Source organism: Scyliorhinus canicula, chromosome 10, assembly GCF_902713615.1.
Source record: "Scyliorhinus canicula chromosome 10, sScyCan1.1, whole genome shotgun sequence".
Lineage (NCBI taxonomy): Eukaryota > Metazoa > Chordata > Chondrichthyes > Carcharhiniformes > Scyliorhinidae > Scyliorhinus > Scyliorhinus canicula.
The window spans coordinates 46,569,842-46,583,961 of record NC_052155.1 but is presented as its reverse complement, the minus strand read 5'-3'; the positions used below and the strand labels follow the sequence as shown (position 1 = coordinate 46,583,961).

Sequence of the window (14,120 nt, the reverse complement as noted above, 5' to 3'; positions counted from 1 at the left end):
ATGTTCACATGCTGGCATCCTGCAGGGTCTGGCGAAACTGGTGGGCTGGAGAGAGTTCTATGAGTGTCCTGAGCTGGTATTTAAATATGGCGCCAGGACCTTCGAACCCACCGGCAGAGGGTGGGTGGACAATCAGCTGGTGGCCTGCCAGGAGGGTCAGAGAGGAACCTTTTTGTGCATAATCGGTAGCATTGTTGATAGCACAATTGCTTCACAGCTCCAGGGTCCCAGGTTCGATTCCGGCTTGGGTCACTGTCTGTGCGGAGTCTGCACATCCTCCCCGTGTGTGCGTGGGTTTCCTCCGGGTGCTCCGGTTTCCTCCCACAGTCCAAAGATGTGCAGGTTAGGTGGATTGGCCATGGTAAATTGCCCTTAGTGTCCAAAATTGCCCTTAGTGTTGGGTGGGGTTATTGGGTTATGGGGATAGGGTGGAGGTGTTGACCTTGGGTAGGGTGCTCTTTCCAAGAGCCGGTGCAGACTCGATGGGCCGAATGGCCTCCTTCTGCACTGTAAGTTCTATGGTATTCTATGATAATCATTGCGGTTCTAAGTGCTGAATCTGGTGCGGAGTCAAAATGGAGAATTCCACCCAAATAACTTAAAATAATGAACAGCTGGAAATAATTACAGGCTGAAACTCTGATAATTTAGATGGAGGCTAATAGACATCTAGGATGTATAACTGTAGCTTTAAAATCACCTTAAGGTGTTGAATATGTTGGTTGATGTACCATTAAGTCTTTGAGGTTGGTTTTAATGGATTTGGGCTCAGTTTTCTTGCTGGCACCTTGGCGCCATCTAAAACCAATGCGCTCTCATCTTCAGCATGGTATCGTGTCCATAATGACAGTTTATTGACTGCGATGTCATTAGCACTTGTTTGCCAAGTCACTATTAGCATCTGAGGGAAGAGAAGGAAATGGTACAAATTCACGCAATTGGCTTGGTCAAACACCTCGGGCTCAGCCCAGTGAGTAGGTGCCATTGGCATGCTCAGCCTGCAGGGATGTCAATGGTGTGAGTCCCCCGATGATTTCTGGAAGCAGTGATTGACTCAGCCCGATGGAGCAGCCAGTCTCCTAAAGCCCTATAAATAGAGTCGGCTTACTCTCCCAAACATAGAGCAGCGATAGAATCAGCTGTCGGCATTTTCCCTCAGCCTGAAAGAGACACAGACACAGCTGGGAGCAGGACTCCTTCCACCATTAGAACCATTCGGACTCGAGCTTTTCAACTGGGTATCTGGAAAAAAAAGGTAAAGAAGACGACGTTGTAAGGAGACCACTTTTTGGTAAGCAGTGTATCTCTTGCAAGTTATGTAGAATTGTTTAAGCCCTATTTGAATTAGATTACATCATTTAGAAGATGAATGGGGAATGAAAGTGGTGTTCGGCGGAATTCTGAAATGTACAATTGCAGATTGATTGTTTGCTTCACACCGCACCCAATTGTCGGTAGCGTTGACTTCAATATCAATTCTACCATGAGCCCGATTTGTGCTAAAGACTGACTTCATCCTCCCTATAAGCTTAACCATTAACAGTAAGTGTAGCATTCGATGGTATGCTGCTTGCCAAGGATTGAGGTTAGCAGTACACTTCATTTACCAGTCTGAGATTGGCGATTGAAGGAGCAGGAGACTTGTTCTTCTGCAGAGCGAGATTAAGCGCAGTCTGAGCAGACTCGATGTATACGCCACCTTTTTTTTTCTGTGAAACTTTTCAGTGTTAACTGAGAAGCAATCGATTCCAGAATTCAAAAGATTCTACACAAAGATTTTGAAAGTCCCCTGGAGGTCAAAATGCTAATTTAAAACTGGGATTTGCTTCAGACGTAAGCAGTAGTGCAGCTGGTGCTGATGTGAACAGGTATGAGAACCCTTCAGATCCTACTCTGGTAATTTCAAATGATGCTGTCCATTTTTAAAATATACTTATACATGCCCAAAACACCTGATTGCATCTTACGACACAATCACAGGTGCACATGGATTGCTGGTATAAGTACTGTACTGGATGTTCTATAATGGGTGGGGCAGGAAGATATACTATAAGAAAGGCTGAAGCTCAGGGCATGTAGTCACAGGTCATCTCAGCGACGTGTTGGTCTTCTCACAATAGGGAGGAACTATTATCATGAATGGAGCAACTGATTCCTTCTTTGTACAATGCTGTTAAGATGCATAGTTGGGGAGTCCATGTGGGTTCAGCAAATTTGTTCTGAGGTTCTGCAGACATCTAGCTTTCTACCAAATGAATTTAGTAAGTGGCAGAGAACACCAAGAATGTGTACTAATATAGTGCCTGGGCCGATGTATTAGACACTTTAAAAAGTAATTCAATAGTTTGCAAAGAATTTGAGGACATCCTTGGGATGTGATAGATGTTACATGAATTACAGGCTTTTCCTGCTTGTAAAAGAATCAAAGGAAGCAGAAAATCTGATAATGAGGACAAACTAGGAATTAAGTGAGAAGGTCAAAGGTCACAAAAATGGGTTGAGAGGAGCTGAGAAGGTGGGAAATGTGGTAGCAACCGGTTTGTTAAGAGCTTGACAGAGAGCATAGAGTATTGAGTATTTAGGGCAGCACGGTAGCATGGTGGTTAGCATAAATGCTTCACAGCTCCAGGGTCCCAGGTTCGATTCCCGGCTGGGTCACTGTCTGTGTGGAGTCTGCACGTCCTCCCCGTGTGTGCGTGGGTTTTCTCCGGATGCTCCGGTTTCCTCCCACAGTCCAAAGGTGTGCGGGTTAGGTGGATTGGCCATGCTAAATTGCCCGTAGTGTCCTAAAAAGTAAGGTTAAGGGGGGGGGGGTGGCTCGGCACAACATCGAGGGCCGAAGGGCCTGTTCTGTGCTGTACTGTTCTATGTTCTATGTTCTATTGGTGGAGGTCTGGATCAAGGAGGGAAGTCAAACCAAACATAATGGAACAGTGTGTGTTATCTGGGACCTAAGGTTCCAGGAAGTCCAGAGTAACTTCATCGAGGGATTTTGAAAGCACTGCGCTGGTAGATATCAAGAGACTTAACAACAAAAGCAGGTCCAATAGGTGAGGTGGGCTGCGCACGAGAAGTGTGTGTGTGCGTGTGTGTGTACAATGGAGTTTTAGAGAATTACCAACAGGACAGCCTTAAAGAATGTGGCTGGTTCTGAACGTACAGGATTGTCAAAAAGCTGCAAGTGAGTTGTTTGGACCAGATTACTTCACAGTCCTGGCATAAACATTCCAAAGTTACTCACCACTTGCTGATTGAAATAGAAATTACCTCAAAAATTCTTCCAAATCAGCAGCATAACTTGAAGCTTTCTCTCTCGCCAAATTTCTCCATCCTCCCCCGAAGGCCTAAGCTGAGGCACAGACCCAAAAATACTGATGATCCTCCAATACCTCACTTGAGTGGCCAATTGTCGGGTGTGAGTGTTGAAGTGAGACTATGCAGGCCATTTGACTGAGTGAGCACCAGAACCAAGCATAATCCTACATACATACATAGATACATAGAAGAGAGGAGCAGAAGGAGGCCTTTTGGCCTTTCGAGCATGCTCTGCCATTTATCATGATCATGGCTGATCATGCAACTCAATAGCCTAATCCTGCTTTCTTCCCATAACCTTTGATTCCATTCGCCCCAAGTGCTATATCTAGCCACCTCCTGAATATACTGAATGTTTTAGCATCAACTACTTCCTGTGGTAATGAATCACAGGCTCACCACTCTTTATGTGAAGAAATGTCTCCTCATCTCTGTCCAAAATGGTTTACCCAGAATCCTCAGACTGTGACCCCTGGTTCTGACCATCGGGAACATCTTCCCTGCATCTATCCTGTCTAGTCATGTTAGAATTTATAAGTGTCTGTGAGATCCCCCCTCATTCTTCTGAACTCCAGTGAGAACAATCCTAACCTAGTCAATCTGTCCTCATATGAGAATCCTGCCTATCAAGCAAAAGCCATTAGATGGCAATCTGGAATAGAAGCTCAAGCTGATATTTCTGTTCCTAGCACACTTGATGCAAACAGCATTGTTCTGGATAAGAACAGATAACTTGGTGCAAACCAGGCATTGACCCAGGAACAATGCCAACCTGCAGACTACTCCCATAGCCATTGGGTGATTAATATTGGAACACATTATTTACCCATCCTTCTTAGCAGGAATACATCCACACACAGCCTGAGTCAAAGAAAGAAAGACTTGCACTTTCACTGCGCCTTTCATGATCTCAGTCCCACACCCAAAGTGTTACTTTGGAAGTAGTCACCGTTGTAAATGTAGGGAACGTGCCAACCAATTTGAGCACAGCAAAATTATGTGAACAGAAAAATGATAATGACCAGATAATCTGCATTGATGATGTTCCCATGAATGAATAAAGTCAAAAGACTCGGGGATAAATAAATATTGACCAGCACACTACTGGGGAGAACTCCCTTGCTCTGCTTCAAAAGATCTTTTATGCTTCTCTAAAATGGAAAACAGGGCTTAGGTTTAATGTCAGACAGAACCTCTGCCACTGCAGAACCTCCTCAGCACTGCAACAACAATGTATATTTGTACAGTGCCTTCAATGTAATAAAATATTCCAAGGTGCTTTGCAGAAACATTTTAAAACAGAATATGACATTGAGTTACATAAGGCAATCTTAGGTTAGATGACCGAATTCTTGGTCAAAGAGGTAGGTTTCAAGGAATGTCCTGCAGAATGAAAGTGAGCTATAGAGGTAGAAAAGTGTAGGGAGGGTATTCCAGTGCTTAGGGTCTAGACAACTGACGTCAGGGACACCAATACCAGAATGATTAAAATTGGGGGTGTTCAAGAGGCCAGAATTAGATGAGAGCAAATGTCTTGCAGTGTTTTGGGGCTGGAGGAGATGACAAAGGTAAGGTGGGGCCCAGCCATGGAGGGATTTGAAAACCAGGATGATAATTTTAAAATTAAGACGTTGCTTAGTTGGGAGCTAAGCTCTAGATAAGCCAGCACTGAACTACCAGCCTAGATTTTGCACTCATGTTTCTGGAGTGTAATTGAACACATCACATTCTGATTCAGAGACGACGAGCTGGATTTTAGAGGCCACTGTGAGTGAGAAAAGAGGTGAGTGGGAAAAGAGGTGGGTGGGCCCATACATCAGGACACTGTGCCATTAGTGGCCTGTCCACTGCTAGTCAGACATCTCCACCTGGGTTTTATGGGTTGTTGGCGAGGCGTTGGATGGGTTGCCTGCCCTTGGTCTAATTAAGGCCCTCAAGTGGACCATTTTGTGCCCAATTAAGGATCTCTATCACATTGCTGCTCCAATTAATAGTTGATGAGTGCTGCATTCAACAAGTAGTCCAGCAAATGTAACCGAGCTGAACATCAGCAAAGGTGGAGAGATGCCTCTTCCCCGGGCCTCCCTCCCACAGTTGTGCCTTCCCCCATTCACTCACTCAGCTTGTCTATTCAACATGTTTCCTACCTCCCAGTCGCTGCGATAGCTCAGACCTACCAGAAGATCTGGGTCCATCATTGAATGCCATCTTTTTGCCCTACCTGTAGAACCAGGAGTGGCCATTGTCCCTGCTGGCACAGGTTATATGCGGAGTTGGCAGCCTCTGATTGGCTGGCAACTCTGTGAGTCTCAGCAGGTCTGACAGCATCTGTGGAGAGAAAAGGGAGCTAACGTTTCGAGTCTGGATGATTCTTTGTCAAAGTTTTGACAAAGAATCATCCAGACTCAAAGACCAAAGAACAGTACAGTATATGAACAGGCCCTTTGGCCCTCCAAGCCTACGCCAACCATGGTACCTGCTTAAACTAAAACCGTATGCACTTATGGAGTCCGTATCCTTCCACTCCCACCTTATTTATACATTTATCTAGATGCCCGTTAAAAGTACCTGCTCCCCCCACCTCCCCAGTAAGCGCGTTCCATATACTTGAAAAGTTAGCTCACTTTTCTCTCCACAGGTGCTGTCACAGGCCTGCTGAGATTGTCCAATATTTTCTGCTTTTGTTTCAGATTACAGCGTCTGCAGTAATTTGCTTTTAGCTCTATGAGTCTTCCTGGGAAGAGCCAGAAGCCCCAATTCTTTCTAATTAACGGGCCTTTGCTCAAAAAATTAGCGTGGGGAGAACCAGCTATGCGGAGGTGGGTCACCCCCGAAATTGACATTGGGATGTTGGAGAAAGTGCCTTAAGGTGTAATCCAGTCTGACATCACCCTCAATGATTATCTTCAGACCAAAGTTTAAGAATTGAAAATGAGAGAAAGGCTGGAGTTTTTATGCACTGTTACACAACAAAAGGAAATTCTTGGCAATTTGTATTGTGTGAGTGGGTTGATGGGTTACAGAGGCTGGAGCTGTGAGCCTGAAATACTTGGAAGCCAAGTAATTGTTTCATGGGCTGAATCAGTCCAAATTCACCAACTGGCCTCTGTTGCTCTTCAGCAGCTGTCACCTCAGGAAATCCTCTTTCAGATTCCCTTCCAAGAATAGTGACTTCACATTCTTGCACACCGAGACAATTGTCGGGAGCTTTGATGGATTTTCTGATATGTGGGCTATGATAGCAATTGCCTATCAGTGCAATTGTCATGAGCACGATACTGAGTTTATTATTTTAAAACTGGCAATTTATATGGAGCATCAAGCATGCAGTTACCGGCCAGAAATGCACTTTGCTGACCTCAGAACCTTGTCTGATTTTCAGCCACAATTATGATGCCCTGCCAAGATCCATAATGTAGGGCCTGGATCTACGATGCAGGTGACACAGGGCCAAGATTCATGATACAGGTCCAGGCCTATGAAAGAATGTCAAAGTTCAATGTGCAAAACCTATGATGTTGAATCAAGGCCAAACTAATAGAGCCCAGGGTGCCGGAACAAGGCTAATGTTGTAGGAACAAAACTCACAGGCATCATCAGATTTCGAAAGAGCAGGCGGTAGGTTGAGATACATCAAAGATTAATTTAGGCACAAGTTTGAGTTATAAAATGCATAGAGATTGTAAGACATTTCGCAGTTTTAGGATCTGGAAAAATAAATCAAATCTGAGGCCTAGATCTTCGTCCCTGGATCGGGAGCGCAGAGTTGGGAGATTTTCCGGTTCCGCAATCCCGAATTTTAAAAATGTCCATCTACATGTCGGATTTCAGGTCAGTGGAGCAGACTGAAATAGGATCCAGGGCTTGTGACATGTGACCTTGGAATTAATGTGGAGGCTGCCAGGTGCAGAGGCCTGCCTCTATCCACCAGCAATGTGTTTAAATAAATAAAATATAAGGTTAAAGCAAAAAGCAGCCCTCCATTCCTCACCCTGCACCCCCACTACATGTCCTCTTCTGCCTCTTACATGCCAACTCATGGACCCCACCCACCAGCCTTTGCCCTTGTCACAACCAAGCCAATTCACCTATTATCCTTAGACACTTCCGTGACTGCTTTGCTGACTTTGACAGCTCCTGGATATTACCTCGACTGCTAGAAAGTTCTTTGACAGGTCCTTGACAGCTGGACAGTTCCTTGACAGCTTAACAGTTCCAAAGAGCATGTGTAGAAAAAGTGAAAAATCATGTCTGATTTTAACAGTCTTAAACAGTGCCTAACCTCTCCGAAAGGGTGTCTTACCTCTTACAAAGTGTGCCTTACCTCTCCCAAATGTGCCCCAGGACAAGATCCTAAGGGGTACCTTACCTCTCCAAAGGAGTCCCCTGGCTATCAGAATGAATCCTCCAAGTTCAGATCTCCTCTTATCTTTTCTAATCTTGCACTCTGGGATTCGCACTCCTAGACTATCATAAATGCCACTTCAGTCGAGGGAGCTGCTGATTTAAATGGCCTCAAATACCTCCACGAATGGACATGTGTGAACTCCAACCTGACTCCAATCTCATCCCTGTAAGGATGGCAAATGTCAAGTTTGGGGCAGGACTTAGAATCTTTGACCTGTTGAATACAAACACATAAATGTTCAGATTTCTTTCTGTATGTTTCTTTGTCTCTTTATCTTCCTATCCTTTACTTTATGTTTCTCTTCACCAATATTCTCTCAGCAGTCAGTAAAGTCTTGCCAAAGTCTTCAATAATTCTCCCACTGTGTTATGAAAGTTCGCTTTGAATTTCTCACGGCAATTAAACAGCGAAAGGTGATACCTTTAACAGAGCTCATAATTCTCAGCAAGGACTTGTTTTCCTCTGCTCAGCTGGTCATTGTTGGGAGAGATCATTAAACAAAGGATTATCCACCAAAATGACAAGTTGCCTCTGTAATGAGCACATAGCAGGTTGTCAAACAGCCCCTTCTCTGGGTGGCCTTTTCTAGTGCTGACTTCAACTCCTTTACCAAGATGCAGTCTTTGCAGCTTAATACTCCACCTTGGCCAAATCTCTTACCCCTTTAGTGCCTAAAGTATTCAGTGAAAATTGCCGCTGGGATTTTTCATGATTAATTCCAGTGAGATTGGAGATACCTCACATTATGACATAGCAAAACAATTCTGGCACCTCACCAAGCATTTAGGTCCACAGAGACCACATCAAGAGACCTCTTGCTTATTGTCAGAGACTGTAATATTACCGCTAAACATTCATAAGAACATAAGAACTAGGAGCAGGAGTAGGCCATCTGGCCCCTCGAGCCTGCTCCGCCATTCAATGAGATCATGGCTGATCTTTTGTGGACTCAGCTCCACTTTCCAGCCCGAACATCATAACCCTTAATCCCTTTATTCTAGCATGTGTGTGCCAAGTTTTTATTCCATATCTGGTGGACACAGAGTGGAATCGTACCAAAAAATGGCGAAGTTCCAGTGAGAAAAAAATGTGCTCACACATATACACATCACCCCATTAGTGTCCACCATTGGCACTGCCCTGGCACAGGTCGGCACTGCTAGATTGGCACTGCTGGGTTTGCACTGCCAGGTTGGAACTGCCAACCTGTCAGTGCCAAACTGGCAGGGCCAACTAGGCAGGGCCAACCTGGCAATAGCAAAATGGCAGAACCAATCTGGCAGTGCCAACCTGGCAGTGTCAAGAAAGCAGTGCTGACCTGTGCCAGGGTGAAATACCAGGGCACTTTCTGGGCAGTCCCTCAACTGCCCTGGGGCGATATTTACCTCTGTGCCCCAGAGGGTTGCCCTCAACTGCCTCACGTCTGGCCAAACCAGTTGGAAACTACCCTGGCATGACATCATCTAGCACCCAGTGAAAATTCTGTGAGGGAGGAAGGTCTGGAAAGAGTTGCTTGCTAATGACATGCTATTCTATGAAAATATGGTTCCCTGGCTCCTGTGGTGCAATTCACACCACTCCACCGGAGAAGGAGGGGTGAAAATTACAAAACACAATCAAGCGGAGAGAATTGCATTTTTCGATTCTCTCTGAATTTTGAGCTCAGCCCAAGTTTCTCATTTGGGCTGGAAATTGCCCGCAAAGAGTTATACTGTTAAATAAATGGGCCCGATTGACCAGCCTCGTCCCACACAACTCGGCACGTGACTAGGCCGTTAAATTTCGCGAGAGGCCTCTCATGAGATTTGCGATGCCCGGGGCGCTCGCAGGATCCAACAAGATCTCCCGAGGCCTCATGATGGGGATCTCGCCCTCACTGGGCACGACCCAGATTTGCGATTTAAAATGAGCAGTTAGGCTCACTTAAATAGGTCTGCTCCGAACTCTCCTAACGCCTCTGGGCGGCACGGCGGCGCAGTGGTTAGAACTACTGCCTCACAGCTCCAGGATCCCGGGTTCAATTCTGGCCTCAGGTGACTGCCTGTCTGGACTGTTCTCCCCGTAACTGTGTGGGTTGCCTCCGGGTGCTCCAAAGATGTGCAGGTTAGGTGGATTGGCCATGCTAAAATTGCCCCTAAGTGTCCAAAAGGTTAGGTGGGGTAACTGGATTATGGGGATAGGGTGGAGGTGTGGTATAATTAGGGTGCTCTTTTCAAGGGCTGGAGCAGAGTCGATGGACCGAATGGCCTCCTTCTGCACTGTAAATTCCATGAAGGCCTGGGATCGAATTTCCACACCGTGACTTTACCATGGCCCTGCTTAGCACTGGTTTGCACAAACGTGGACGAGGGTTAACTGTACGTGGGAGGAGTCTCTCAGGCCATTGGAGGCCCCTGGGTTTTTACGCTCTGGGCAAGGAGGTACCCTGGCCCCCGTGCTGGCACACTGGCACCTTGGCACTGCCAGCCTGGTACCTTGACAGGCCTAAAAGATGGGCTCCGTTCGTCTGAGTAGGAAATGAAGCAAGTGTTGCCTCGGCGGGACATATTGCTGCACTATCAATGACCGCAGAAACGAGGATGTAGTCCGAATTGAAGGCTTTAAAAGACAAGATGTTTCCCCAGCAGCTCAAGTACAGAAAAGGAAGCTGCAGGGGAAACACGGGCTCTTATACCCCGCCTCAATGGGCGGAGCTACCTTACATACTGACCAATGGGTTACAAACCATTGGGCCAATGAGCAGCGAGCCTTCTCCACCAATGGTGGCTCAGCACTCCCAGGTACCGTAGTACCTCTAGTCATACTACCACACATACCTCACCTAGGTTAAAGAAAGAGAGTCCCCTTTGATAGTGGGGTCGTTCTTGGTACTGCAGGCGCCGAGAAACACCCCACCAAATGTGCCCAAAATGGGACTTTGTTGTTTCCTGTTAAATCGGACCAAATGTTTTCTAACCCATTACACAAATTAAAAGGATTGTCCATGATTGGTGATGAGGCCATTAAAAAGATTGCTGAGCTATGTCTGATTTTGGCCAAGCCAAATTTATTTTTGAGTACACTTTGAAAATTTCCTAAGAAATTATCCGGACAGGTGTCTTCTTTAAATTAATCATATTTTCCTTCCTTATTTCTGAGCCTCGTGATGTGAAGGTCTTAAATAATAAGTGGCGCCTGCAGCATTTAGTAGCACTGCCACTACTTGGCTGGAAGACTATGGGTTCAAGTACCAACCCTAGAGTTTATAGTCTCGGTATTAGATAATGTATTACTAAGGGAAACCATGCCTGAGTTCCCGATGAGATACTAACAGTAAGGCCTTAATTGTCTGTCAGGAAAATGTCAAAGAATCCCTGGCACCAGATGAAGAAACTGAGGGATTTTTCTTTGTCCAAGTCATCATCCCCCCTCAATCAGTAAGAGACAAAGCCAAGTCTAACTAGACAGTTGTCACATTGTCTGGAATCCACTGCCTGAGTTGGTGGTGGAGGTAGAGATCCTGAACTCTTTTAAAAAGTACCTAGATCTGCACTTTAAGTGCTGTAAACTTCAAGGCTATGGGTGGTGTGCAGAAAGATGGGATTAGAAAGGGCACATGGATGTCTTTGGGTCAGCATGGAGAAGATGGGCCGAATGGCCCCCTTCTATGCTGTATCTTTTCTATGGTTCTGTTATGGGACATCTTATGATTATGATGTGTGCAAAATGGTTGCTGTAATTGCCAATAATTATAAGGGCAGCACGGTAGCATGGTGGTTAGCACAAATGCTTCACAGCTCCAGGGTCCCAGGTTCGAATCCTGGCTTGGGTCACTGTCTGTGTGGAGTCTGCACGTTCTCGCCGTGTGTGCGTGGGTTTCCTCCGGGTGCTCCGGTTTCCTCCCACAGTCCAAAGATGTGCAGGTTAGGTGGATTGGCCAGGCTAAATTGCCCTTAGGGTCCAAATTGCCCTTAGTATTAGGTGGGGTTGCTGGGTTATGGGGATAGGGTGGAGGTATGGGCTTGGGTAGGGTGCTCTTTCTAAGAGCTGGTGCAGACTCGATGGGCCGAATGGCCTCCTTCTGCACTGTAAATTCTATGAAATTTCAATGTTTTTCTTTTGTGTGACGTGCTTTGTAATATAAGCTGCTATATAAAAGCAAGTCAAACCTCCGAATCCAACATTGCACTGCTTCCTATTGCTATTTCATCTTTCTCCCATTGTCTGTCCATTTCTACTGCATCCCTCCACCATTTCTATCCCATGCCCTATTTCACTCCTAACCCTCAGTTCCCACGGCTGAGTGCGATGATCAGTCTGGCATTGCAACAGGGAAAGAGTTCATCTGGGAAGAGTTTTTGTCTGCAGAAATTGAAAAGCTGCATACAGTGCTTTTCATACCTTCAAGACATCCAAAAGAAATGTTTGTGAAGTATCAGGTAAACAGGTATCAGTCTGGGCTCAGTGAGAGCAGAAGCCACACTTTGGGACGAGCACTTAATTGCTAATAGAAGGATTGTGCTTTGTTTAATATGTCATTCTTGGGATGAGATGTTAAATTAAAGGCCTGCCTGACCTGTCAGATCATGAACATGGCAAATTTGTGAAGAGCAAGAAGGGAGGCACCTTGGCTAAGTCTTTCATCATCAAAGCTTTGTGTGGCCTTCATCCCCTTGTTGTTATCGTGATCCAGCTCTGTGCAAACTAGCTGCTGTGGTTACACTGCAATATTTATTTTTTGACATCCTTAAGACTTGAAAGAGTCTATATGAATCCAGCTTCTTCCTTTTCTATTAAAGAACCCCTTAGTTGGTTTCTCAATATTTGGGATTTGGAGACTCTTTGGGAGTGCACCATTAGTCTCCACACATGTCAGACAGCCAGCAGACTAGACAATAAAAGGTTGGAACTGGCCTCACTCCGTACTGGGACATTTATTAAACAGTGGAGCCTGATGTGATTGTACAGCAGATCCTGTGATTGTCTATTGTAAGTAACCTAAGGCTCTAAAGCCAGCTGACAGCGATTCCTGCAGGGACGGATCACAATCTCTTCCTGTCCTTGTTCCATACAATGGGTGGGCTGGCATTCCCTTTGCTTGAGGTCGTTGTTTATTCAGCGTTGATAACCCCAGCGACTGACACATTGTTGGCTGACAATTCAGAGCTGTGCTGTGCTGAGTCTGCAGCTCCTTCTGTGCATGCATGCGTGTGCATGTATTATATGGTCAGTAATTAGCTCACTAATGACTGCAACAACCTCTCTCAAAAAGCTCCAAAAGATTGAGAGACACTTGCAGGTGCGTAGTTTGAGTTTTGAGGCCTTTTGTGAATGATTTTTTTGGATTGGGTAGAGACATAACAATCAATGATCAATTATCTTTATCATTGTCACAAGTAGGCTTACATTAACACTGCAATGAAGTTATTGTGAATAAGTCCTGAGAAAGAGGGGTGATGAGAGTGTTTTTGAGAGAAAATGAATGATCTTTTTTAAGATCCACACATTAAGACTTCTTGGTGAGGGGCTGGAGTTCATAGGGCAGGATGCCACCAATAATATTTCAAGAGTAAGAGGGAATGCAAGGCAAATGAGGAATTAATGGTTTAGACAGGCATTGCTTGAAATTGTGGAATAAGGCCAGGTCTTCTTAAGATTTCAGCTGATAACAAGCTTGCAATTCACATTGTCTGCTGGATTCTTGGACATTGTTGACTCAAAATTTGTAAGAAACAGGGGGCCAAACACAGAGCGGGGTGCCAATAGCATCATGGCATAAATTGCAGCAAATTGCATTTCTGTACTGTTTCTCACGTGCATTAAAGGGTCAGATTTTCGGTACCAAGACAAGGCGCTTGTGCCTGGAAATATCCCGACTTACGAAACCTGCTTTGGTTTAAAGTGCCCAGTCACACACAATTTTAGCTCCTAGCTAGGGTGGCTTGGAGGGGGAGTCCAGGATGGAGTCAGGTCTGTTGACCCCGGAAGCAGATCCCATGTAGCCAGAGGTACAGGTTGGTTAGAAGGACTGCCTTGGATGTCCACTGCTTCATTCCCTGGTGTAATAAAAGCACTTCACCTTCACATCACGTCAGCTTCCCCCTACCCCACTCCATTCCACATGGCCCCTCGCACTCTCAATGCCAACTCATACATAATCACATTATACATGCTTGGCTGAGAGCCAGACCATTAAAAGCATTAGCTCATCAGGGAATCTGTGTTGACAAGTGAAGTGAATTACCTCTGGGTGCTCTGGTTTCCTCCCACACTCCAAAGATGTGCAGATTAGGCGGATTGGCCATGCTAAATTGTCCCTTAGTGTCCAAAAGGTTAGGTGGGGTGACTGGGTTACGGGATAGGGTGGAGGCATGGGCTTAAGTATGATGCTCTTTGCAAGGGTCTGTGCAGACTTGAT

At 45.5% G+C, this 14,120-nt stretch overlaps 1 protein-coding gene across 1 annotated transcript in view; it reads left to right on the top strand.

Annotated features, from left to right (window-relative positions):
- The first annotated feature begins 1,041 nt into the window (after positions 1 to 1,041).
- The window catches only part of LOC119972326 (xin actin-binding repeat-containing protein 1-like), a 32,523-nt gene continuing 19,444 nt past the window's right edge, over positions 1,042 to 14,120 (top strand). Inside the window, exon 1 of the mRNA XM_038808849.1 lies at positions 1,042 to 1,291. The gene's annotated coding sequence lies outside the window, so the exon portion shown is untranslated. The remainder of the gene's footprint in view (positions 1,292 to 14,120) is intronic.